The sequence below is a fragment of the Xenia sp. Carnegie-2017 genome, unplaced genomic scaffold (genome assembly GCF_021976095.1).
Source record: "Xenia sp. Carnegie-2017 unplaced genomic scaffold, XeniaSp_v1 HiC_scaffold_20, whole genome shotgun sequence".
NCBI lineage: Eukaryota > Metazoa > Cnidaria > Anthozoa > Malacalcyonacea > Xeniidae > Xenia > Xenia sp. Carnegie-2017.
Window position 1 is genome coordinate 8,239,824 of NW_025813483.1, and position 23,994 is coordinate 8,263,817.

The 23,994-nt window shown below is 36.3% G+C and overlaps 2 protein-coding genes and 1 pseudogene across 2 annotated transcripts in view; 2 read left to right on the forward strand and 1 right to left on the reverse strand.

Moving 5' to 3' along the window:
• LOC124441630 overlaps positions 1–23,994 on the forward strand; it is a 33,842-nt pseudogene that overhangs the window by 6,464 nt on the left and 3,384 nt on the right.
• LOC124443260 overlaps positions 2,892–23,994 on the forward strand; it is a 33,066-nt gene continuing 11,963 nt past the window's right edge. Inside the window, exon 1 of the mRNA XM_046993796.1 lies at positions 2,892–2,950. The gene's annotated coding sequence lies outside the window, so the exon portion shown is untranslated. The remainder of the gene's footprint in view (positions 2,951–23,994) is intronic.
• LOC124443262 (UDP-GalNAc:beta-1,3-N-acetylgalactosaminyltransferase 2-like) overlaps positions 9,925–23,994 on the reverse strand; it is a 39,254-nt gene continuing 25,184 nt past the window's right edge. The window contains exon 6 of the mRNA XM_046993800.1: positions 9,925–10,141. The gene's annotated coding sequence lies outside the window, so the exon portion shown is untranslated. The remainder of the gene's footprint in view (positions 10,142–23,994) is intronic.

Genomic DNA, 23,994 nt, shown 5'->3' on the forward strand with positions numbered 1-23,994 from the left:
CAACGTCTGCTGAATGAAAATTTACAATCTACCGATATTTATAATGCCAAGACAACAGTCTTTATCAACTTATTATATTACATTTACCATTCACTATGGTATTTGCTATCTTTAGAACTATGTATTATTTCTTTCTCTACAATGTTGTCGCTTTTACAGGGAGTAAAAGCACGAAAATATTTATATGACATGAACAAACTTGCTTGATGACAACTTTGCTCAGTCAAATACTTATTATCTATCAATTACGTATTTACAGAAGTCTTGATTTGAACTACATTTATGCGTTTATTTGCTAAACCTAGTCTTCCCCAATGTTGTTTTCTTCTTATTTCAGACATCCTAATGTAATTATATTGACAACATCGAACATAACTAGAGCCATAGACGTTGCGTTCGTGGACAGGTTGAAAATATGTTTGTGACTCGAAAGTTTTTTAATTCACTTTCTCATCTAACTTCGCTATTTGTTCGCCCACAGAGCCGACATCAAACAGTATATTGGTCCGCCATCAGCCAAAGCTATTTACAAAATTTACCATTTGTTTGTATGTAACTTATGTCTTCTTGTGCACGTGATCAACGAAATGGCTGCCGGTCAATTATGTTTTCTGGCCAAAAGGAACGCCGAAATGGCTTACCGCAACCTGTCATCATATACAATATAAAACAACAATTTGCCTCGTGAAGTATATCCCCTCTTCTCAGTACTTTGTACCTTTACGTCTACTGCTTTATTTCCATACCACAATATAGTCGTTTGTGCAAGTTATACAAACATGTTGCTTAAATAGAGAGGTGTGCAGCTATATAGAAATTGATTGCAAACGATTGCATTGTAGATAATTTTTTAATAATCAAAATTAATGTTCACCGTTTCATCACAGACCAGTATCATATCACCAGCCACTCAAATTTTGGATTTAAGGTACAACTGAAAAATACACGAAATTTTATTTTGACGAAAATTGACGGTGTTTGTTAGAAATTTTTTTGTTCACTTCTATGTTGATGACATGGTTTTCTTTTCCGATGTACAACTTTTTTTCCCTATTTTCCATTGTAGCTTTGTCGACAACGATGTAACACACTGTAGTCTTGAATTAAAGAAGATAGCCGAGTAAGTAGATGTTTGTAGATGTAGATCGTCGAGGTTAGTGGTGTCCTGCGAAGGACTGTTGATGTTGATGTTGACTGACTTCTTAACAACCTTAGCGGTAGTCATCTTTAGAGTCAGCATCAACAACAACAGTTCTTTTCAGGACTTTACTAACCTGGACGATCTACATCTACAAACATGTAACGATACTCCCATGTTCAAACCTTTCACTTTAAAGTAAAGTGATGTCACAGAGTAAAATAAACATTTCTTGTCTTAGTTTATGGTAAATATTATGTCACCCAGTCTTCATGTTTTCAAGTTAGTATTCTTCTCGTTTTACAAAGAAAACGAAACTACGCCCGGGGGATTTTCAGAAGTTGTCTGAACCCTGGCAGTATGTTCTAGTTTCTTTTATGAGAAGAATTCTTGTAAAGAAAAAAGACAAATTTTGAAAGGAAAACCCGTTTTCGGTCCATGCTTCCCGATACCTTCTTAAGCGTAAGGCACTAAAACGCGGCATGTTAACGTTTCGGTAGCAGATTTCGGCCCCTCCACGCTATCCTACTTGGGAGATGCAATAGCAAGCTTCCGCCCATCAGACCCCGAGATCACCTGCGATAGGCTTTGCTCGGGGTACGCAGGGAGAGTGCGGTCGCCACCGAAGTGTGGACCCTAAGCCACTGCATACTATATCGCACCCAGCTTCCACTGCTAGTTGACATCTACTATATGAAGCTATAGATTTATATTTATATATACAAAAATTTAGAGGCTTACGAAATTTGTGGTATTATTAAAGTCACAACTGCGCATGCCCAGATAATTTCTTTGATAATTTGCGATTAAGTGGGATAATTGCCCCAGATGTAGTGCAAGTACATCTAGTTAGTCGTTGCCATGACTATAAACAATTAGTCGAGTGGGCTGCGCATGCTCGAGCGCATGCGCAGATGATTTCTCCATTAAATTGTTACTAAACATGCTATTTACTTCAAAATCGGGGCTAGTAGATGCAATTGGTCGTTGCCATGACCATGAACATTGGCAGCCAATCAATTTAACTGCGCATGCTCAGTTGAGATCTTTAATAGTTTGTTAATAAGCAAGTTATATACTCCCTAATTGATGCTAGTAAATGTAGTTGGTCGTTTCCATGACTATCAACTCGGACAATTGGTCAAGTGGACTTTGCATGCTTGAGCGTGCTGCGCATGCCCGCGTACTGCGCATGCTCAGATGATCTTCTTATATTTTTGTGACCAAGCGATTAATTACTCAGTAAGTGATGAAAATAGGTCCAGCTTGTTGTTGCCATCACTATGAATATGAAAAATTTGTTAAATGACTAAATTCCTCATTATAATTGAAATTTATGATTTCCCAATATGTGACCAAGTGAACCACAGAAGGATGCAAGCTTGTTCTGTTTGTCATTGCCATGATTGTAAACTCGAACAGTTTGTTGAGTTGTTTGTGCATGTTCAGATGAGTTCTCAAATAATTTAGGACTGAGGTTTAAAATATACCGTCTTAATACTTGCAACATAAATAAAATTTAACTTTGTATTACATCTACATTTAAGGCGTAAAGATGTTTTTTCTTTGTTATCGTAGTCAGTAGTTATCAAGTAATGGACCACTCTCAAATAATCACGAATATTGGTTGACTTTTGGTTAGGTTTCTTTGGGAGGCCCTTCTCCTTTGAACTTGCAAGGAGCAGTCAAGCGTCTCACTGTGATAAACCTACGAAGTATTCTTTCTCTCATTTTCTTGTTTAGAAAAGTTATCAACTAAGTGGTCGAACTCTTCGTAAACTACCATTCCTTGCACATGCGCTGTATTCGAAAGTAAGTAATACGAATTAAAGCCTTCACCCGTGTTCTTTGTTGTACATGCATGTACTTATATTGTCCCTCAAACCTACGTAATAGGCGCAAACGATAACCTTAGAAGAGTTTTGAATAATCTTTCAATGGTTGTCGACAAGCAGTTCAAAGAAAAGAGAATCTTTGCTCAGTTGGTGAAGAAAAAGCGTGCAAACGTGATCTTTTTAGCGATTGTATACTTTTATACATTCATAGTAATATTTTGGATATGTTTTGTTGAAGATTAAGATTTTTGTATTGCTCAATTTAAGTTCAATAAGTAACATAGATCACAAAGTTTGCTAATTTATATTGATGCTTTAAGACTCCTTACATGACGTTTCCGCAACACACCCGAGGTCAAAGTTCGTATATATTAAAATGCAACAATGTGTATAGTTCGTTATTGAGGATAATGTATAGATTATTTTACATAGGGAAAGATATTTATACGCTATAGTTAATTGTAACTGTTTAATTTCAACTTATGTTTACATTAAATGACATCCTTAAGCCAACTTTACTAATATTGATCGCTATTTTCGTGTTATACATCTATAATCATCTTGTTGTTAAAGATTTGAAGCTTTGCTGCGATAATACAGGTTTGTACAGCTATCTCATCTTTGTTTGTTGCCTGCCTGATAGCATGTCGACTCCGGGGACCAGATTTTTTATCGTGATTTATATGACATTATAGATTGTCGTACGTCTATCTAATATCTTGAGTATAAACGATATGTTTTTGAAAGATGAGTTTACATATACTCTAGCGTAGTGTCTTCATCAGGAGTGATCTGATGTTGAAACTTGAGTCCTTATATACTCCAGTCTTATGTTTTCATCAGGAGTGATCTGATGTTGAATCTTGAGTCCTTATATACTCCAGTCTAGTGTCTTCATCAGGAGTGATCTGATGTTGAATCTTGAGTCCTTATATACTCCAGTCTTATGTTTTCATCAGGAGTGATCTGATGTTGAATCTTGAGTCCTTATATACTCCAGTCTAGTGTCTTCATCAGGAGTGATCTGATGTTGAATCTTGAGTCCTTATATACTCCAGTCTAATGTCTTCATCAGGAGTGATCTGATGTTGAATCTTGAGTCCTTATATACTCCAGTCTAGTGTCTTCATCAGGAGTGATCTGATGTTGAATCTTGAGTCCTTATATACTCCAGTCTTATGTGTTCATCAGGAGTGATCTGATGTTGAATCTTGAGTCCTTATATACTCCAGTCTTATGTTTTCATCAAGAGTGATCTTTTATTGAAACTTTCGCTAGTGTTATTTAACCATGTTATCTAAAACTTTATCCTACATAGTCCATTTTTGTATTTGTGTTTCCACTTGTTTTCTTTAATGTTTTAAAATAATGTTCTTGACAGCAGAGAATTATTCTCATTATGATTTGGTCGTTGGAATACTTTCATCGCGCGGCAACTTTGATTTGAGGCAAAGTTTACGTGAATCATGGGTTGGCTATGCAAGACGACATTCATCTCTAAATAAAAGGTAAGCAGGGAAAACACTGAATTTTCTTGAGGGTAGCTGTAGTGTTTTTGTATTCAATTAGAGCTACTTAGCGTGTGAAACGTTACAGCAAACACAATATTTGTGAAGGTAAAGTGTAGAACAGTGTTTCAAATTGGCCTGTCGCGTTTACAACGAATTTCTTTAATACCAGAGAACGTTTACAACGTATTTCTTCAATACCAGAGAACGTTTACAAAGTATTTCTTCAATACCAGAGAACGTTTACAACGTATTTCTTCAATACCAGAGAACGTTTACAAAGTATTTCTTCAATACCAGAGAACGTTTACAACGTATTTCTTCAATACCAGAGAACGTTTACAACGTATGTCTTCAATATCAGAGAACGTTTACAACGTATTTTTTCAATACCAGAGAACGTTTACAAAGTATGTCTTCAATACCAGAGAACGTTTACAACGTATTTCTTCTATACCAGGGAACGTTTACAAAGTATGTCTTCAATACCAGAGAACGTTTACAACGTATGTCTTCAATATCAGAGAACGTTTACAACGTATTTTTCAATACCAGAGAACGTTTACAAAGTATGTCTTCAATACCAGAGAACGTTTACAACGTATTTCTTCAATACCAGAGAACGTTTACAACGTATTTCTTCAATACCAGAGAACGTTTACAACGTATTTCTTCTATACCAGAGAACGTTTACAAAGTATTTCTTCAATACCAGAGAACGTTTACAACGTATTTCTTCAATACCAGAGAACGTTTACAACGTATTTTTCAATACCAGAGAACGTTTACAACGTATTTCTTCAATACCAGAGAACGTTTACAACGTATTTCTTCAATACCAGAGAACGTTTACAAAGTATTTCTTCAATACCAGAGAACGTTTACAACGTATTTCTTCAATATCAGAGAACGTTTACAACGTATTTTTCAATACCAGAGAACGTTTACAAAGTATTTCTTCAATACCAGAGAACGTTTACAACGTATTTCTTCAATACCAGAGAACGTTTACAACGTATTTCTTCAATACCAGAGAACGTTTACAACGTATTTCTTCAATACCAGAGAACGTTTACAAAGTATTTCTTCAATACCAGAGAACGTTTACAACGTATTTCTTCAATACCAGAGAACGTTTACAACGTATTTCTTCAATACCAGAGAACGTTTACAACGTATTTCTTCAATACCAGAGAACGTTTACAACGTATTTCTTCAATACCAGAGAACGTTTACAACGTATTTCTTCAATACCAGAGAACGTTTACAACGTATTTCTTCTATACCAGAGAACGTTTACAACGTATTTCTTCAATACCAGAGAACGTTTACAACGTATTTTTCAATACCAGAGAACGTTTACAACGTATTTCTTCAATACCAGAGAACGTTTACAACGTATTTCTTCAATACCAGAGAACGTTTACAACGTATTTCTTCAATACCAGAGAACGTTTACAACGTATTTCTTCAATACCAGAGAACGTTTACAACGTATTTCTTCAATACCAGAGAACGTTTACAACGTATTTCTTCAATACCAGAGAACGTTTACAACGTATGTCTTCAATACCAGAGAACGTTTACAACGTATTTCTTCAATACCAGAGAACGTTTACAACGTATTTTTCAATACCAGAGAACGTTTACAACGTATTTCTTCAATACCAGAGAACGTTTACAACGTATTTCTTCAATACCAGAGAACGTTTACAACGTATTTCTTCAATACCAGAGAACGTTTACAACGTATTTCTTCAATACCAGAGAACGTTTACAACGTATTTCTTCAATACCAGAGAACGTTTACAACGTATGTCTTCAATACCAGAGAACGTTTACAACGTATTTCTTCAATACCAGAGAACGTTTACAACGTATGTCTTCAATACCAGTGAAATGTTTGGTAAACTAATCTGATTACCGATATGAGTAACGTTTTAGCAATTGTCAGATCTACGTAGAATCGAATTGGACATTTTTAGCTGACCGCCATTCTTTAAGTAGTGTAGCGTTGTGCGTTTCTATGATGGCCTATTGAATATACCAACAGCAAGGTCTTTAGTTTCGTTTATCAGTTTTGTTCTACACAAGAACAACTCATGCAAACTGCATTCTTTGTCATATGATAAATTTAACTGAGTTGACTAACGTCATTGTATTGAGGCTAAACTCGAATATTCACAAGAAATAACGGTTCACGGTACACTTGCCTAAAATATCCCTTTCTTTGCTGTGGTTTTCTTTGCCAGAGGTTTGGCGCCTGGAAAAAGCCGATACAAAACAATATGACGTTGGAATCTCGATGCAGGCGATAAACTAACGAGGCACATATTTACAAACGTCGAACATAACCTACTATACATGTGATATTTAAAGTTAATCAGTTGCGGATTACTCATTACGAAAAGTAAACCAAGACATTGTTAGTTTTACTTTTGCTGCTTGGAACTTGCTAAAGTGCCGTTTTAGACCATTTATGATGTTGAAAACCGTACGTGCGATTGAATATCGACGAAAAAGACTTTCGTACCATCTAGTGTTTAAATGCGCGAGGCTAAGAACTGACGAGGATTTCCTATTTCTGCAGACTGTTTTGATAATTTTAAAGTTTATTTTGAACTATTAATTTCTTTTGTATCGTTCACACTATGTGTTACAAACGCAAGCTAGGAAATGCAAAGGCAAAGGAACGTAAAGAACGCAAACGTTGTCAAGAGACTGAGCTTAGTGGAGGGATTAAATATCACCAGGCCTCGTAATTTTGCCTTAGCCTACATGCTCCGTAATTATTAATCAGCCACTGCTGCGAATTTATCATTGCTGTATGTATTTGTAGCGAAGATCAGACAGTCTTGATGGAAATATGTGTTGCTATCTCTCATGGAGATTTTACCGTCATAGAGGCTGGAACGAGTGCATGATCAAACGTGTTTATATGTTTGTCATATTGATGTTTAGACTACGAAAATGAAGTAATTGCTTACAAACGACCAAATGAAGAAAATTTGAGATATTTTCACAGTGGATCTATCGGATGGGACTTTGATGTGAGTATTAGTTAGTTATTTGTAGCCATTAAGAACTGCTCAACGGACACTGTTGCATTGAACTTTTGGGACCTTCTGAACAAAGTCTGAAACCTGTTGCATAAAGTGTCTGTTTGGCTTCAGGAGTAAAATTTGGGTTGGCAAATTATGGCATATTAATAAAGAATTGGTTACTTAATCGATGTTGCAAGTATTACTAATCTACTAGAACGTATATAAAGGGTTTTCCAATTCAATGTTAAATAATTTGATTTAGAATTTTATATTTTGTTGGCTACAGTTACAAATCTATGGTGAATACTAACCCAAACCTACTCTTTTTTCCTAGATAAGACGGATTAACAACGAGTTCGCCGTCTTTCCCGAAGTCGAGGAATCAATTCCTGATGCTAGATGCGTGGATGGGGCTGGAACGTTCATGTATCGACTTTACAGTAGGTGTTTTTATGCTACATTACGTACGTACTGACTTCTTCGTTTTCGCGGTTAACAACGAGAAATTTGATGCAACAGTTGCTCTTAACTGGATTTTTTTCTGCGCACATTGAAAAAGAAACAAAATATCCTCAGCAGTAAAGTGGATTTGTCGCTAGCATTTGTTTGGGAGGAAGCCTCTTCTCAATGTTAGTTTAATTTTAATGAAGAATGCCTCTCCTGTTGTAGCCCACGCATTGCCCCAAAGCCTTATAAGCTGTGAGTCTTTTCCGTTGGAAGCTTGCAAGAATTTTTAATTTTGTAATTTTGTTTACTCTTTAAGAGAAGAGAAAATTTTGAAAACAAAAAATCCCGTTTTCGGTCCATTTCGATATCCTATTAATTGAAAGGTGGCAAAATCCCTATTACTTTGGGATGTCAATAGCAAGCTTCTGCCCATCAGACCCCTGCGATAGGCTTTTCTCGGGGTACGATGCTGCTAAAATCGGATTTGGATATTTGTTGGTAGGGTTGTTTCTTGCAATGAAGTGCAAAGTACACATGCATGTACGTAATAAATTGGATGGCTGTCTCTATGCGATCAAAAGAAGTCATATGAATCCGAAAAGTTAACTGTTTAACCGTAAAATCACTCGAAATGTAAAGTTACTTTCTAGATTGAACCGTGAAAATAAGGTAAAAAGAAAGTTATTATTCACAATGAATTTATGACATAAGGGTATAATTTAAACGATACAAATGGCTTGGCTTATTAAATGCTAACTTTGTAAAATCTATTATAAGAATTAGATAATCCATTTTTTCCATGAAGCTCATGGATACTTATGTTCATGATATGAGAGTTATATTGTATAAGGAGGCTCTCGTTCATCAGGAGAGAGTTATGAGATAGTTACCTTGTAAAAGTTAACATGTAAAAAGCGTATGAAATGTCCTTTGAAAAAACGCGTCGTGCAGTTTTATAACATTCATACTTCCACATTAGTCAATATGTGTCGTAATGTATCCTAAAACATTTCGTAATTTAATGAAAAACGACTTCGCGTGACCTAAAGCATAACAAAGAGATAAGTATCTTCGCTGCTGCATGATTCCTTTCGATGAGAGAATGTAACCCTTGGCTAATCTCTTTTGATATTTGAAACGAACGTCCAAGACATATTTGGCCATTTGTTTACGCTAATTTGTTCACCATATGGTGTTTCAACGACAATATTCAATTTAAAGTTTTGAAAAATAAAATTTAATGAAGAAAATATAAGGCATCGAGGATAATCTGACGTGTTTATCTTCGAGAGCTCTTCAAGTTGGGCTTGGCCGTTCTATTAAAAAGCTTTTGTTCTATTTTCTTTTCGGGCTCATTGCCAATCGCATCATAACACACTTCATAATCAATCGTAAAACGCTTACTCGTTCATTGATGGAAAGCCAAAACTCAACGAAGAAAAGGTCCAGTAGATAGACGTATTGACAAAAACCCGAAGCTCTCTAGATTACAAATTTCTGCTTTTGAGAGGTTTTAAGATCCTCTTTCATCGGCAGTAATTAATACTAAGTTAACAGTACAACCATTACCTTGAAAGCAAAGAGCAAAACCAACATAACGGTGGCAATGACATGCGTTGACAAACTGTTTACGACATACGCCACATCAGGATTGTGAAAGTTATCTAGAACAATTCTAAATAAAAGAGAATGTTGTCAAAACAATTCAACCTTTAATGCTATAAAACAACTACAAACAATAACGACCTTCTAACAACATTTGAGAACTAACCTTTCACTCCTCTTCCAACGAGACAAGTCTACTCAAAGGCAGAGAGCCTTTATGCCCTTCTGCTTTTGAGTAGACTTGTCTCGTTTACAAGAAAGAGGAGTGGAAGGTTAATTCTCAAATGTTGTTAGATAAGGTCGTTATTGTTTTTAGTTGTTGGTTATAGCATTATATGCTATCATTCTTTTTGTTTAATAACATTCCAACAATTCAACCTTTCATGAAAAATGACAGTAACACCGATGCAAACATTTTGCCTTACCTCAGAAGACCAACTACGATCTTAACAAACAGAGTGTTATATATACACCAGGCGATGTACTTGCTCTCGTTGTACGCCGAGGGAGCATTTCGTACACGGATACAAAGCCAAACACCCCACAGCAGAAATAAAACCTCGCCTAGGAAAGAAGAAAGGGATAAAAATTTAGTCTCCAGAGAGTAAGAAAATACATGGGAATTATAACAAGTTTCACCATAGATAAACTGGGGATTATCAAAGTAAATGGTTTGAACCCGAGAGTATCGTTACATGTTTGTAAATGTAGATCGTCCAGGTTAGTTTGACTGTTGTTTTCACTGATGCCTTAGGTAGTCATCTTCAGAGTCAAAACTCTGAAGATGACTACCGCTAAGGTTGTCGAAACGTCAGTCAACAACAACAAAACAGTCCTTCTCGAAACTATACCAACCTGGCGATTATCAGTTGTGGTCGTGCCTATAGTCTTAGGAGAGTAAAACTTACAGTTGTAAAGAAAGCTTACAAGCAAAATAATAAAGGACTTTACCGATTTCAAAGGCATTAGTGAACCACGGTTTGACGAAGCGCCTGTATTTGTAACCGGAATTTGTCTTTATCGTCTCATATTCGTGATCTTGTGTTAAAGTCCAGATAGCGAAATAAGAGCGTGAGGATCATCAGGTGAAGTAGGATCATCAATAATCTGTTATATACAAAACATAATTTATCCATAGAATCATAGCAAAGTTACGATGGACAGATGAGAGTTATTAACGCTATAAAACTTAAATTCAATATATCGTATAAAGTACCTCAAATCCGACGATTTCTCGTATCGAAAGGATTCTAAAGTAAAGATGAAAATTAAGATGAGAAATTTCGAAGAACTGAAACTAGAGAATTTTTCAACAAAAAAATGTTGAAAATACCTGTACTACCACAAGATTCTTCAATGTCTATGCTCTAAAATAATAGTCATAAAAACGACAATTTCAAAAAGCATAAAAAACTAAATATTTGTAACTTTGGCGAAAGATACAGGATGAACATGAAACCTTCTCAGAAGACGATGGAACAAGACCATAACCATTTGATGTGAACTTCTTTCAAACAACGTTTGCGTAATCCGTTAGCATACCATGAAAACTAACTTCTGGTTTAGGTGACGCTTTACTAGCAACCTCCTCAACGTCTTCAGGACAATTAACGTATACTGAACTGGTGTCACAAGGCTCAATGACGATGACCAACCACTAGCCATACCTAACATGTTACCACGAGAGATCTTTCTTGGGTAGATGAAGGTTTTAGGAACTTCAGACAAGGGTTGTGTTGAGCTGAGAACTAAAAAAGAACAAATATGGATAGATGATGAAGTGGAGAACAAGAATAGAGGTTATAGAAGACACACTACGTATGCTCATTGGTGTTTCACAAGAGTATACATTACAGGATAACTATGGATCCAAGTAGTCTAAACAACTAGGTACATTTAAGCAATCCATCTTTCCCATCGTAAACACAGTGTCAAAAACGTGATCAAATTACAAAATTCGTGCAATCAAATAGTCGGACATGGTATTGTATTTGTAGAAGAGAGCCAATAAAATAAAAAGATTCTCTTGGGGCATTTGTAAATATTAGTTTAGAAATACAGATCGACTAATTATAAAGGCAGAAGATGTAAGAGTGAATAAAAACCATTTCCCGTCAAATCAAAGGAAAGCTTGATATGACATGCAATATGCAAGTATAAAGTTGTAGAGAAAAATAAAAACATTTTAAGGTTGTCACGGATATTTCGAGTGCCGTAACAAAGTGTTGACGAGTTTCACATGCATTTGTCAAAACAAGCTTAAGTAGACAAAGAGCATGCCAAAAATATATGATGGAAAACTTGCTCAGCGCATCTACAAGCACCAATTTCAGAGCTCGCTCTGTCACAAATTAATTGAGAATCTGAGCATGCGTTGTCAACTCCACAAACTCTCCAAGCTCATGGTAACGACCAACTGGATGTACTAGTACCGATTTTGGAGTAATTAGCTCGCTCAGTCACACGTTTTAAGACAAATCATCTGCGCATGCGCAGTCTCATTGAGCATGCGCAGTCAACTTGACCAGCTACCCAAGTTCATGGTCATGGCGACGACCAACTGCATCTACTAGCACCAATTTTGAAGTAAATATCATGCTTAGTAACAATTTAATAGAGAAATCGTCTGCGCATAAGCTCGAGCATGCGCAGTCCACTCGAGTAATTGTTCATAGTCATGACAACGACCAACTATATGTACTTGCACTACATTTGTGTCAATTAACTCACTTAGTCGCAAATTATCAAAGAAATCATCTGGGCATGCGCAGTAACGATAACAATCATCCCACAACTTTCGTACGCCTTTAAATTTTGGTATATATATATAAAGCTAAAACTTCATATAGTAGATATCAACTAGCAGTGGAAGCTGGGTGCGATATAGTATGCAGTGCCTTAGGGCCCACACTTCGGTGGCGACCGCACTCTCCCTGCGTACCTGAGCAAAGCCTATCGCAGGTGATCTCAGGGTCTGATGGGCGGAAGCTTGCTATTGGCATCTCCCAAGTAGGATAGCGTGGAGGGGCCGAAATATCCTACCGAAACGTTAACATGCGGCGTTCTAGTGCCTTGCGCTTAAGAAGGTATCGGGAAGCATGGACCGAAAACGGGGTTTTTTGCTTTCGAATTTTATCTTTTTGTTTTCTTCTCATAAAACAAACCAAGCAATGTTTCAATTAACTTCTTATGACCCTGTCTTTTTCTGAAACTTATAAATAAAGACAACCTTAAACATGTTTTATACCAATTTTATCGGTTTATATCTTTCTGATTTAACTCTCCCATTTACTGTTTCTCATGTATTACGAGCAAACCATACATATGTTTCATGGAAAACAAACAAGGATTATGTGGTTCCTTAGTTAACATGCGACGCTCTAGTGCTCAACTATCTCGGGGTATCGGGAGGCATGGACCGAAAACGGGATTCTTTGGTTTTCAAAATTTATCTTTTTCTTTACAAGAATTCTTCTCATAAAAAAACTAGAACGTCCAAGGATATTTCAAAGGTTCAAACAACTTCTGCCTTTTTGAACTATAACTTAAAAAAATTCTAAGCATGTTTATACGTTTTTTATTTATTACCTTTTACAACGTAACTTTCTCATAACTCTCTCGTGATGAACGAGAGCCTCATTATACAATATGACTCTTTCATCATGAACGAACGCATCCATGGGCTTCACGGAAAAAAGGGATTATGTACTTTGTTATAATAGTTTCTACAAAGATAACATTTATTAAGCTAAGAAATTTGAAAATAAAAATATATTTGAGTTATTAGCAAATAACAAGTCGAGAATTCATTGATCATACTCATTCCAATTGGTCTGGAACAACCATGACATTTATAATTTTGACCATCCAACCCTTTATCAAGGGCTATATTGTTAATTAACGACAGTAACTTCATACGTCGTTCTTGCTGAACACCTTCAGGTGAAGTAGGATCATCAATAATCTGTTATATACAAAAACATAATTTATCCATAGAATCATAGCAAAGTTACGATGGACAGATGAGAGTTATTAACGCTATAAAACTTAAATTCAATATATCGTATAAAGTACCTCAAATCCCGACGATTTCTCGTATCGAAAGGATTCTAAAGTAAAGATGAAAATTAAGATGAGAAATTTCGAAGAATTGAAACTAGAGAATTTTTCAACAAAAATGTTGAAAATACCTGTACTACCACAAGATTCTTCAATGTCTATGCTCTAAAATAATAGTCATAAAACGACAATTTCAAAAGCATAAAAACTAATATTTGTAACATTGGTGAAAGATACAGGATGAACATGAAACCTTCTCAGAAGACGATGGAACGAGACCATAACCATTTGATGTGAACTTCTTTCAAACAACGTTTGCGTAATCCGTTAGCATACCATGAAAACTAACTTCTGGTTTAGGCGACGCTTTACTAGCAACCTCCTCAACGTCTTCAGGACAATTAACGTATACTGAACTGGTGTCACAAGGCTCAATGACGATGACCAACCACTAGCCATACCTAACATGTTACCACCAGAGATCTTTCTTGGGTAGATGAAGGTTTTAGGAACTTCAGACAAGGGTTGTGTTGAGCTGAGAACTAAAAGAACAAATATGGATAGATGATGAAGTGGAGAACAAGAATAGAGGTTATAGAAGACACACTACGTATGCTCATTGGTGTTTCACAAGAGTATACATTACAGGATAACTATGGATCCAAGTAGTCTAAACAACTAGGTACATTTAAGCAATCCATCTTTCCCATCGTAAACACACGTGTCAAAAACGTGATCAAATTACAAAATTCGTGCAATCAAATAGTCGGACATGGTATTGTATTTGTAGAAGAGAGCCAATAAAATAAAAAGATTCTCTTGGGGCATTTGTAAATATTAGTTTAGAAATACAGATCGACTAATTATAAAGGCAGAAGATGTAAGAGTGAATAAAAACCATTTCCCGTCAAATCAAAGGAAAGCTTGGATATGACATGCAATATGCAAGTATAAAGTTGTAGAGAAAAATAAAAACATTTTAACGTTGTCACGGATATTACGAGTGCCGTAACAAAGTGTTGACGAGTTTCACATGCATTTGTCAAAACAAGCTTAAGTAGACAAAGAGCATGCCAAAATATATGATGGAAAACTTGCTCAGCGCATCTACAAGCACCAATTTCAGAGCTCGCTCTGTCACAAATTAATTGAGAATCTGAGCATGCGTTGTCAACTCCACAAACTCTCCAAGCTCATGGTAACGACCAACTGGATGTACTAGTACCGATTTTGGAGTAATTAGCTCGCTCAGTCACACGTTTTAAGACAAATCATCTGCGCATGCGCAGTCTCATTGAGCATGCGCAGTCAACTTGACCAGCTACCCAAGTTCATGGTCATGGCGACGACCAACTGCATCTACTAGCACCAATTTTGAAGTAAATATCATGCTTAGTAACAATTTAATAGAGAAATCGTCTGCGCATAAGCTCGAGCATGCGCAGTCCACTCAGTAATTGTTCATAGTCATGACAACGACCAACTATATGTACTTGCACTACATTTGTGTCAATTAACTCACTTAGTCGCAAATTATCAAAGAAATCATCTGGGCATGCGCAGTAACGATAACAATCATCCCACAACTTTCGTACGCCTTTAAATTTTGGTATATATATATAAAGCTAAAACTTCATATAGTAGATATCAACTAGCAGTGGAAGCTGGGTGCGATATAGTATGCAGTGCCTTAGGGGCCCACACTTCGGTGGCGACCGCACTCTCCTGCGTACCTGAGCAAAGCCTATCGCAGGTGATCTCAGGGTCTGATGGGCGGAAGCTTGCTATTGGCATCTCCCAAGTAGGATAGCGTGGAGGGGCCGAAATATCCTACCGAAACGTTAACATGCGGCGTTCTAGTGCCTTGCGCTTAAGAAGGTATCGGGAAGCATGGACCGAAAACGGGGTTTTTTGCTTTCGAATTTTATCTTTTTGTTTTCTTCTCATAAAACAAACCAAGCAATGTTTCAATTAACTTCTTATGACCCTGTCTTTTTCTGACACTTATAAATAAAGACAACCTTAAACATGTTTTATACCAATTTTATCGGTTTATATCTTTCTGATTTAACTCTCCCATTTACTGTTTCTCATGTATTACGAGCAAACCATACATATGTTTCATGGAAAACAAACAAGGATTATGTGGTTCCCTTAGTTAACATGCGACGCTCTAGTGCTCAACTATCTCGGGGTATCGGGAGGCATGGACCAAAAACAGGATTCTTTGGTTTTCAAAATTTATCTTTTTCTTTACAAGAATTCTTCTCATAAAAAAACTAGAACGTCCAAGGATATTTCAAAGGTTCAAACAACTTCTGCCTTTTTGAACTATAACTTAAAAAAATTCTAAGCATGTTTATACGTTTTTTATTTATTACCTTTTACAACGTAACTTTCTCATAACTCTCTCGTGATGAACGAGAGCCTCATTATACAATATGACTCTTTCATCATGAACGAACGCATCCATGGGCTTCACGGAAAAAAGGGATTATGTACTTTGTTATAATAGTTTCTACAAAGATAACATTTATTAAGCTAAGAAATTTGAAAATAAAATATATTTGAGTTATTAGCAAATAACAAGTCGAGAATTCATTGATCATACTCATTCCAATTGGTCTGGAACAACCATGACATTTATAATTTTGACCATCCAACCCTTTATCAAGGGCTATATTGTTAATTAACGACAGTAACTTCATACGTCGTTCTTGCTGAACACCTTCAGGTGAAGTAGGATCATCAATAATCTGTTATATACAAAACATAATTTATCCATAGAATCATAGCAAAGTTACGATGGACAGATGAGAGTTATTAACGCTATAAAACTTAAATTCAATATATCGTATAAAGTACCTCAAATCCCGACGATTTCTCGTATCGAAAGGATTCTAAAGTAAAGATGAAAATTAAGATGAGAAATTTCGAAGAATTGAAACTAGAGAATTTTTCAACAAAAATGTTGAAAATACCTGTACTACCACAAGATTCTTCAATATCTATGCTCTAAAATAATAGTCATAAAACGACAATTTCAAAAGCATAAAACTCAATATTTGTAACTTTGGTGAAAGATACAGGATGAACATGAAACCTTCTCAGAAGACGATGGAACGAGACCATAACCATTTGATGTGAACTTCTTTCAAACAACGTTTGCGTAATCCGTTAGCATACCATGAAAACTAACTTCTGGTTTAGGTGACGCTTTACTAGCAACCTCCTCAACGTCTTCAGGACAATTAACGTATACTGAACTGGTGTCACAAGGCTCAATGACGATGACCAACCACTAGCCATACCTAACATGTTACCACCAGAGATCTTTCTTGGGTAGATGAAGGTTTTAGGAACTTCAGACAAGGGTTGTGTTGAGCTGAGAACTAAAAAAGAACAAATATGGATAGATGATGAAGTGGAGAACAAGAATAGAGGTTATAGAAGACACACTACGTATGCTCATTGGTGTTTCACAAGAGTATACATTACAGGATAACTATGGATTCAATTCAAGTAGTCTAAACAACTAGGTACATTTAAGCAATCCATCTTTCCCATCGTAAACACACGTGTCAAAAAAACGTGATCAAATTACAAAATTCGTGCAATCAAATAGTCGGACATGGTATTGTATTTGTAGAAGAGAGCCAATAAAATAAAAAGATTCTCTTGGGGCATTTGTAAATATTAGTTTAGAAATACAGATCGACTAATTATAAAGGCAGAAGATGTAAGAGTGAATAAAACCATTTCCGTCACAATACAATGGAGAGGAAAGGAAACACACAAAAAGATGATGCGGTAGGAATTTTTAAAGTGTTCTTTTTATTGTTTCTGGTTGCACAATTTCATATTAATTTATTTTTATTACCACAGTTATATTAACAAAAGTATGTGTACAAATTTATTTATGCCCACAATGTGGTGTAAGGAAAAACACTTATTCGGAGCACATTTTCCAATTTCAAGTCTGGATTCTCTACATCCTTTAATCACAATGTCATATATGTTAATAGAATAGCAGTGTGTCATATGAATCTCAATTTTTTGAACAAGAAAATGAATTTGGGGATTTGGTAAGTTTACATATATTGTAAAACTATGTAGATATAAAAATACGCTATGTTTATGGGTTTTTTTTAATTTATATGTAGAATGAACAAAGTGAAGATATTGCTGAAAATTATGACAAGCACCAAGAGTTAACCACCAAAACACAAGTTTTAATGTACATATTGATATTGTTTCTCATGAAAAGTCATTGGAAGTGGTTATATGTAGGACTGCTTTCACTAGAAATAACTAAAAAATTTTGAAGTAATTTAAAGAAGGCATGCATTATTTAAACACTTATTAAAAGTCTGTACACATTTTAAATTAAATAATGGTCTTTATTTGTAGGACTCTGAAGATATCTTTACCAAGCAATCTATCTCTATTATTACAGAGGAACCCAAACAACCATGTCAACATAGTCAAGTAGTTCTCACATATACAGTTATACTTTATACTGTTTACCACTAGTCATGTTTTTAATGTGTTATAAATTGACAATATGCTTGTTGATTGCTTATGCATGAAACACTGTCTAGCAAAACTTTATTAACATCTGGTAGAAATGTGCTCAACAAACATAAAAATATATTACAATAGATATTTTTGAAACAGTGAACATTAATAATTACTGTGTACTTGCTCTTTCAGAGTCATTTGTCACCCACTGGCCACTATACTGGGCTATTGTTACAGTTTGACTTTGCATCAAATGTATCATGTCAGCAATCCTTTGTTGTTCATGATTATAATGCAAACAAAAGAACAATTATGGTGATGTCAAATTTTATTTCCATAATTTCAATGTTGGGTATATACCCAACTAAATGATATTACTCAATACGCTTTTTTTTTGGTGCTATAATCTGCATGAATTTTTTTCTTCAGCATAATTCATTTGTATTTGTACATCGATATCCCCACCTATTGCTTGATGGCTATGGTTGGATATTGTGCTGCTCATGTGATGCAAATAGAAAGCAATTTGTTGATGCCCTACCTAATAATATACAATTAGATCCTCAAAAAGGTATGTAAAATAGATGTTACTGCAATGAAATGATTAAAACAGGCCAAACAACATTTTTGTACTTGTCAGATATACCATATCCGAGTTGCATACACATATTAGCAATGGAAAAAATATCTGGTTGTGTATGATAGAAAGTTTGGTATTGAAGCCAAAGATTTTATTGAAAAAAGTAAGTGTTGTGTGTTACTCTTTCAGGATATAAGGTGTCTGAACAGCTTCACCAAATTTTGACTTACACTTACATATTATTTGTTTCAAGACCCTTGTCAAAGATGTGAAAACTTGTTACATATTAATCTGACATTGCATGTAGTGAATGTCTCAAATTTGTATTTGGCTTATTTTTTCAATGTAAAGTTCTTCATGTGGTATGGGAGAAAATGTCTTCATCCTTAAATATCAGTTTATTGTACATTTCAAACCCTTGTGAAGTCATCCTTCTGTGTTTTTACAAGACCCTTGTTCGACATTGTTCTTATTACATGTGGATGTTAACCCGCACAGCTTTACAAGCAAAAATATTGTTAAAACTTGTGAATGATTATTTACACAATATATTTATCTCATGGAATTTCTTTTATGAATGCAGAATCCACATCCATGATGCAGTCTGTTTTCAGTGATCATTCCTACCATGAGATGCAACCTGAAGAAGTATATTTTGTTATGTGAAAATAACTTTTTTGTACAAATACACGTATTGTTTCTCAACCTTCTAATACCCCACAATTTGTTACCATACATCCTGTGCCTAAGTTCAGGAGCTTCTATAAAGCTATTAGGGTGATAACCAACAGGGCAAATTGAATTTATTTATGACTATTGAGGTATACACATTCATACTCACATACATACATAGCCACATACTTACAGTACATACATTAAGTAGTATAAACTAAATGTATGACAAAAATAGTAAAGTCATATTCACCATTTGCTTTACGTGCCTGATATATATATATTAAGCACTTTCTAAGGATTTTGTGAAGTCATAATTAATCATAATTATTAATCTGCATACACATACACACACATACATACACACATACATACACACACACATACATATACACACATACATACACACACATACATACACACACATACATACACACACACATACATACACACATACATACACACACACATACACACACACATAATACAACCTTAAAGATAAATGATTTTACATATTTTAGGACTTGTTTAGTGCAGTGTGCAGGAGGTTCAGTGGATTGCTGTAAAACCAGTGAATAGTCCATGGGGGGTTTGTACTTTAGTGTATTCAAAAGTAATGCCGCCCCAGCCCGAGTTAAAATGTTGCAGCTATTCGTCATATCATTGCATTCATGTGACAACCCTTGCAAAAGCCATGCAAATCGTTGACGAGGATGAAATGGATTCTCCATTGGCACTTTTTAAGTTTTCCTTTGGAATTACACCAGATGCGAGACTATTTTGAATTGGCTACACTTAGCAAAGAAAAGGTTTCTTTATTTGAAACAAGTATGTAAGATAATCTGCAATGGTGAACATCCTTTTAGCTTTACATATGTCATGCACGTTGCATGATAAGATCGTTATTTTTTACAACGAAGTCGTCAAAAGAAAAACACTACATAATTCAACAACAACAACATCTCGAATCTCTTATTTTCAACAACAACTCCCCCCTTCTGTGATAATCCCAAAGTGTCAATCACGTGAAATGCACGCGCTACGTCACAACAAAACAAAATAAAAACAACTGTTCATCACACTCCCGACGTTGATCATATTGATCAATTTATTTCCACGAGTTTTTACTATTTGACTGTCGCAATAGGTCTCCAATCACGGCTGCCGTTCTTCGTTGTCGGGTTTTCATAGAGTTTTCGTCTTTAGACTCAATTCCACTAGTAGTTTTGGGAACCACAATATTTGCTGGAGGCATATTCAACTCAAGTGGTATCAGTTGTTGTATTGGACGACGTAGTTCTGACGATCGACCCTTTGTAGTACTCGCAACACAGACCTTTGCTGCTCGAACAACACCATCCTTACTTACTATGAGCTCGGTAACTCTTGCCAATTTCCACAAAATTCGAGGGGAAAGATCATTTTTTAACACAACAACATCACCGACAGCTATCTTCTCCTTCTGTGCTCCATGAAGTAAGCGTGAAGTCTCTCTGACGCTTAAAAGATATTCCGTTCTCCAACGATTAATAAATTGATCTAACAAACGTTTCTGATATTTCGCCTTTCTGGTTAGAGTTCGATTCGTACTGATGATTTCAAATTGTCGATCACTAGCCGTAAGAGTAATTTGCCGTCCGTAAATTAATTGAGATGGAGTCAGAGGGTAAGAAATTCCTTCTTGGTCATCATAGATATATGTAAGTGGACGATTGTTAATGGTAGCCTCAATTTCTACCAAAATGGTTCTAAGCGCTTCAAAATCCATTGAGGATCGACCGAGAGTTTTCTTTAAACATCTCTTTGTACTTTGTATCATTCGTTCGTAGAATCCTCCTTGCCAAGGTGCCTTTTCAATGATAAATTCCCAATTGACACCCTTGGAAGCCAGTTCGCGTTGTATGTCAGTTGATCTCAGTATATTAGCAACTTCCCTTGAGGCACTTTTGAAGGTCTTGGCATTGTCTGATATTAGTCTAGACGGCAAACCTCTTCGTGAGACAAACCTTCGGAAAGCTTGCAGAAACGATAGCACAGACAAATAACAAACAAGTTCAAGATGAACCGCTCGAGTGGAAGCACAAGTGAACAAACAGATATATACCTTATCCATTCCTTGATTGTTAGTAGCGTATAAGGGGCCTGCAAAGTCAATACCGGTGTTTGAAAAGGGAGGCTCTTCGCTTACTCGACTTGATGGCAAACATGCTTCCTTCGCTGTTGGGAAAGCTTTACCTTCGAATTTCTTGCATTTGATACATCCACGCACAACACCCTTGACGCACTCTCGACCACGCAAGATCCAGTATTTTCCTCGAACGCAATTCAGAGTTTCTCTAATTCCTTCGTGGTGTACTATATTGTGACAGTCGCGTATAATTAATTTCGAAAAGGTATGCTTAGGGGGCAACAAAATGGGCTGTTTTGCACTATCAGGTAACGTAGAGTGGGCAATTCGTCCTTCACACCGAATAATCTGATCATTATCGAGAAACAAACCAAGTTGTTGAACTCGTACATTTTTACGACCGGTTCGAATACATTGTAACTCGTCAGAAAACGCGGCTGACTGAATATTTCGGATCCATAATCTCTCAGCTTCGAGTAGCTCATTAGCATTCAACTCAGACGTAACAGAGCATAGTTGCTTTCTTGATTTCTTGATAAACCTTAAAATCTGTGCTGTGACACGAAGTAGTTTGTTCTTCGTACCGTATCTATCTTGGTCAATAATCTTCTCCAAGTGGATGCAATTACGGTCAGGAAGCGATGTTAACGTCAAGGAATGTGTTATTGGAAGAGGATTTTGTATTATCTCTGTGTAGCAATGGTCCTCATCCAATTTTGCAGGTTGAAGATCTTCGGGCCAATTTTCTTCAGTATCTTGGAGAAACTGCGGACCATTCCACCAGATTCCAGATTGCACAAGTTCACTTCCGGAACACCCACGAGAAGGCAAGTCGGCTGAGTTTATTACCCCAGGGCAATGTCTCCATTTATAACTACTAGTTAACTTTCTGATTTCGTTTACGCGGTTCTGTACATAAGACTTCCACAGTTTATGATTTCGAATCCAACACAATGTGGTAAATGAATCCGTCCATAAGATAATATCAGTGATACATTTTATTGAAGTCAACGCTTTCACAATCGAATCGACTAATCTTGCTAAGGTAGTTGCGCCTAACAATTCAAGTCGTGGTATGGTCTGTCGTTTGATAGGAGCGACTCTTGTCTTGGCTGCTATTAAATTCACTTCAATTTCACCGTTTTTATGTTCCGTTCGTAGATATACAACTGCGGCAAAGGCAAATTCCGATGCATCGCAAAATCCATGTATCTGATGAATCGGAGATGAATCGTATCCACCATGGAAGTAACAACGCGGTACTCGTATGTCACTTAAAGCCCTTAAGTCGTGAACGAGAGAATTCCAACGTGATAAGGCCTTGCCAGACAGATCTTCATCCCAATTACTGCCAGAAGAGCAGAGGGTTTGAAACAACATCTTCATATTGATAGTAAAGGGTGCAAGAAGGCCAATAGGATCGAATATTTTCGCAGATAGCCTTAAAACTGACCTCTTAGTTGCAGGAAGTGATTTTGCATAATGCACTAGCTCGTCAAGATCATAACACAGCTCGTCACTGTTCTCATCCCAGCTGATTCCTAGAATTTTGATACGATTCTCTTGAGATGTGGACTTAGGTTGTGGCTCTGTATGAGGCGAAGGAGGTTTTACTAACTTGTCTTCCACAATCGTACTTGGTACATGTTTAACATATGATGACCACTTTTCAGTTTCCACCTCAACAAACGGTTGATCTTCATCATTCGCGATAACATTTCGGACATGTTGCGAGTTTGAATGCCATTTTCGAAGCTTGAATCCTCCCTCGCTCATTAATTTTCGAGATCTATGATAGATGTATAAAGCTTCGTCCTCATTAGAAGCTCCTCCAGCGAAATCGTCAACATATAACGACTCGATTAATAAGGAGACTATTTCCGGATCGACATCCCTGTATTTCGAAACGTGGTGACGAATAACAGTAGATAATATTGCAGGACTTGGGGTTAGACCAAATGGTAGGCGTCGGAACTTGTATTCCTTTAGCATCGGTTGAACTTGGTTAATATCGTCAAACCAAAGAAACTTCAGCATCTTTCTGTCTTCGGGAGCAATTTGTATTTGATGAAAAGCCTTTTCGATATCAGCAACAAGCCCAATGGGGAAGCCTCGAAAGTTTATCATAGTGTCAAATAAAAGTGGAACCAAATTTGGTCCCTTTTCGAGGCAATCATTGAGTGACTGCTCTTCCTTAGTAGCTCTTGCCGAACCATCGAAAACCACGCGAAGTTTTGTAGTTTCCTTATCTTCTCGAAGTACGCCATGATGGGGTAGGAAATAACCGGTTTCATGTGCAACAAGAACTGGGTCAATAATTCCTCTTTTCACTTGATCTTTGATAATTGTATCGTATTCTTGCAATAAGGGTTTATCTTTATCGAGACGAGATTTCAACTGTTGTAATCGTTTCAAACACATACCGTAACAGTCTGATTTTGGAATATATTCCCTTTT